Below are 5,128 nucleotides of genomic sequence, written 5' to 3' on the forward strand. Positions count from 1 at the left end.
AAGGTTTTAGGACTCCAAGCTACAGCGAATTGTTCCAGGAATGGCCAGCCTTCCAAAATTATTCGAGTTTGTCAAAAGCTCATCCAAGAGGTCGCAGGAGATCCCAGAACACCAAAAACACTTCAGGCTTCACTTGTTTTATTAAATTCAGCAACAAAGAGAACAACCTGCCAACCTGGTAAATTTTCTTAGCATTGACAAGACAAAAGTAGGCATGTTAAAAGGTTTGCAACCTATTCCACTTGGCATTAAGCTAAAACAAAAATTCAAATTAAAAAAATCCCACTAACAATCAAACATTGTGGTAAAAACAGGATGGTCTGAGGCGGCTTTGCTGCTTCGGGACCTGGAAGTGTAAATGATGAAACAATGAACTATGATCTCTGCCAGAAAATCTTTACAGACAAAACCCTGGCCTCAGTCTGTTAGGTTACCCTCAAGAATACTTGGATTATGCAGCAGGACATTGATCCAATTCACACTAATCCAACTTTTGTTCAACTCACATTATCTAGCTCAACAGCAAATGGCTCCAACAAACCAAAAAATGAAAGTTTTGAAGTGGCCTAGTCAATGTCCAGACCTAAATCCAATTGAGAGTCTGTTGCATGACCTAAATGGGCACATCATGTTTGAAAACGCTCCTGTGTGGGTGAGTTAGCACAATCAGTAATTATATTTTCCCCACAGGGTGGGGTTCTTCTTGGTACCTTTTTTCAACTTGTTAAAAAAAAAAAGCATTCTTTGAAAACAGCTTTTTTTGTTTACTCAGGTTATCTCTTATCACTTCAGTGCTTACACTGTAGATTTATTTCCTCCACACAGTTTTGTTTGTTTGTTATATTTTTTTTGCCATTTGCGACTGAACGATGGGTACAAATTACACAAACTGAAAAGGGAGATGCTCATAGCAATGTTTCATGCTATTCCACATTTGAGTAATTATCAGCACGCTAATTACTACTCAGGTAACCAAACGGGGATCGGCAATTGTTACGTTTTTTTCTGTCAAGTGCACACTTTCAGGGAAGAATTTCAAATTATTATTCAAGTTTATTCTTTGTTGTCCATGCTGATCACCCTGTAAGCACCCTCCTGGTGTTCACCTCTCCGCATCTGGAAGTGATGCTCGTCTTGGGTTTGTTTGACGAGCCCGTGCCAGAACATTGAGCCTGTTATGTTCACTGTGAGGATCTCCAGGCTGCTGATTTGGTCCAGAATTATTTTTCAGTGAGCACACTGTGACTGAGGGGGGGAAAGAGTTGGAAGACAGGGAGAGAGAGAAGGAGAGAGAGAGAGAGAGAGAGAGAGAGAGAGAGAGAGAGAGAGACAGGGCTACAGAGGAGAAGCAGTGGTGACCAAAAAGTGAAAGAAAAAAAAGAAAGAAAAGAAGAGAGGTACTGTGATTGACAGTTGTCTGGCCCCGTGCCTGCTGAGGTTGTTCCCCCCGTCGACTGCTATTATCAGCAAAAGGACTTCCCCATCGGCTTGGCAGCAACTGCGTCACCCCTCTCCCCTGGAGGATGCTATCCCATTTGGGAGGAGATGAATAGGGGTCCCCTCACCCTGTATGAGGTCTCCGTGGACAGAATCTTTACAGATGGGACACCAAGAAGTAAACAGACTTCATGTCAACACCTCTCTCTCTCTCTCTCTCTCTCTCTCTCTCTCTCTCTACCTTGGTCTTTCTCCCTCTCTCTCTCTGTACTTTCAGTCTAAATCATTTTGAGTGAAAGAGTGTTTGACTTTGCCTCAGCTTCACAGACTCGCAGCCTCGCAGTGCGAACAATTTGAAACAGAGGTTGCATTAACTGTTTGTCACTGTGTGTTTTAGCTCATAAAATATGACATCTCATTGTTCTTCTTGGAATTAATTTGCGGAAGGTAAGGCGCTCCGCATTCATCTGCGCTGAATGATGAATCGTTGAGGGATACATTTTAAATGATTTTTAAAAGGCCTTGCATTAGTCATTTGCTCATGTTAATTGAAAACTAAGTGATTCTGGCACGTAAATGATGGAACAGCCCGTCGTGACGTTTGTCCCCACTTTAGCATCCGGAAGCTGCAAGTCTGAGAGTATTTTTGGCGCGCGGTTAATTGCCAAAGGAACGCAGACGACACACGGACACCTGCGCTGCGAGGTGATTGGCGTGTTCAATGTGCTATGTGTAATGCACGCAAATCCTTCACTTTGGCAGGTGTGTGAGACAGAGATATATAGAGAGAGAGAACACCGCGAGATATTGAAGGAACGAAAGAAAGAATGGGAGCATGCGCAGGTGTCGCGGCCAGGTTTATTAAATTGTGTTCTTTTGACAACATCCCTGCAGCTGCGGGTGTGGGGAGCCCCTTGACTCACCCTGTAAAATTGGCATGAGCTTTTTTTTTTTTTTTTTTTCTTCAGATCAGCTGTTCAGCAGGCCATCAGGAGAGAAAATACGAGGCAGGCAACATGACAGTGCAGACGGCTGCAGTTTTGAAGTGTGTGCCTAATATTATCCCACATATGATTCTCCTCTATTAAAGAGCCATCTGGGTAAATGGTCAACGCTTTTATCAGCAGGATTGTTGCCTAATGCGGGCGGTGAGTGTGATAAGTACAGAGGACGGTGTCCCCGGTGAGAATCTATAGAGATGTTTTGTTCGCCTTGTGTGCGCCGTGACACCTGGACCTCCTTCACCTCCTGTGTCAACCAAACTGTCAGTTCATGCCAGCCCTTTATCTGCCCCACAATGTGATGATCCAGAAACATTTCTACTGAACACATGTAAGTGCATCTCAATAAATGAGAGTATCACTGAAAAGTTTGCTTATTTATGTGCATCATTGTTTCAGTTCAAAAAGCGAAGCTCGTATAGATTCATTCTAAACAGGGTGAGAGAGTTCAAGTGTTCCTGTTTTTCTTTGAGGATTGTGACTCACATCTCAAGGAAATCCAAAAGTATGTTTCAAATAAAACTTTAATGTCATATAAGACAGATAAGAAGGATGTGAAAAGGAAATAATTTCATGTTGAACATCCATATTGTGTCTACACAACATTGGTTAAGATTGCTAACTGGACAGTTGACAATGACACCCTCCACAATGAGGATACGCCTCAAAAGTCATACCCAAATCAGTTGGATGTTCTGTTCAATAATCTATCCAGGCATATTAATAAAAAGTTAGGTGAAAGGAAAAACTGTGTTGAAAAAATGTGCACAAGCAACATTTCTAACTGAGGCCCATCTAGCCTAAAGTCCATTTATCTGGCATAACGACTTTGTTAGAATGAGCATTTCGGTTTTACAGGAAATTTAACTTACATCATACCAGTAAAACAGTCTTATGGCTCACACTGTTAAGGGCTGTGGACACTGGCACCTTCTACAAGGAGGAGAAGTTACAAAGGCTAAAGGAGCTGTCTGTTCGCATATGCTTTCTCTATTCAAGCATAATAGAAGATTGAGTGGAAGGAAAACATGTGGTAGATAGAGGTCAGGAAATTTTAGATCTCCTGATACCTTGGCAAGCTTTATGGAGATACTTATATCATTGTTCTGCAGCACCTTATACTTATCTGCACTGCCAAAATTACACATTTTACATCACTATTTAACTCCATGGGCCAGCAAACACAAAAACGTTCACCCCAAAGAGAATCTATGAAGTGTTGTCAAGAATTATACGAAAGAGAGCAGAACTGCAGACAACTGGTAAGTCACTATTGAAGCACCCTGGGCTTCTTAAGCAGAGCCTCAGGCTGATTGCATTCATGCTACGATGTATTGATTAATTCATGAAAAACAATCTTTAAAGTACTGCCTTTATTGTACAGAACACAGGAATACATTGCAATAGACTGAAAATGATGTGTTACATATTTTTCATTGCAATATTAAAGTTTTGGAAATAACTTAATTTTAAGCTGAAATTCTCAAAAGGAGTACAAATGGTTGAAAAACGTTTCCTCTTGTGTTATGAATTTAGAATTTCAATTTTATGGCTTAATTGTAGCCGGAATGCAGTAACGACCCTGTAACGTTCTAACTTATTTTTTCGATCCACCTGTACACTGATTCACCCTCTCACACACATACGCAAACTTATGCTTTCTTACTGTCAATTTAACCCTAGCGTGTGACGGGGCCCATGGTAAGCTTCCTCGCGGGTGTTAATAGCCAATGGAGCAGATTTTGTAATGAGCGCTCAATCTAGTTGCTTGCCGTCACTGCAACACATTAGCCATTTATACAAATTCAGTCCACTTGCCCAAGCAGAAGATCTGGATGCATATTTAATGTTTATCTTCTACAGATCTGGTTTTAGCCAATCTGTTCCTGAAGCAGCGTCTTTTAGAAAGGTGACGAAACCCCTGCCTCTGAGAGCCAAACAAGTATGCCATGGGTCTTCCCTCGTCATGATTTCCTCGTGACGTGATTATGTTTTTATGATTATTGTGATTTGATTAAATAATTGCACGATTAGCACTAAGTCTTGGATAAGGTGTCATACATCAATTAAAGGACAATGAAATGGTCTCGGTGGATGGAAGAGTGCTGAAGCATATATTGTCAAGATGGAAAACGGCGGCGTCCCTGGGAGATCCGGAGAAGGAACGGTTGCTGAGAGTGTCTGCATTTAAGTACCTCAATCATGCACCTGTCACTCCGCTTCCTCACATAGACGTCAGTGTTTACCGAAATGAGGGCTGACAGAAGACATCAGCGCTGGTTTGTGTGCAAACAGCTTGTGTGGACAGCCTCGTGAAGCCAACCCCGTCCTGCACACTCATGCATTTCTTCTAGTTCACGGGAGATAACGCTTCAGACGATCCGAGGCAGGAGAACTGTACACTTGTTAGGATGTAATTTTGTGTCACTTTGCTGACAGTACATGTGTAGGAGACGCTGTGTGTGGAGCCCAATATTTACGGTCCTGCCCCTTACCATTCCATAGTGTCAGGCTAATTGTCATGATTATCTCAGGCCAGTGAAATGCAGTCAGAAAACACATTAAGCATCTCTGTGCGTTAAAATAACCTTGAATGCATTTGCAATGGATCCCCTATTTGGAAAAAAAAAAAAAAAAAAAAGCTCAACAATTTCAGCATTGCGTATTCCAAGTCACCCGGACAAAATCTG

This window comes from Poecilia reticulata, chromosome 3 (genome assembly GCF_904066995.2).
Source record: "Poecilia reticulata chromosome 3, P_reticulata-male-v2, whole genome shotgun sequence".
NCBI lineage: Eukaryota > Metazoa > Chordata > Actinopteri > Cyprinodontiformes > Poeciliidae > Poecilia > Poecilia reticulata.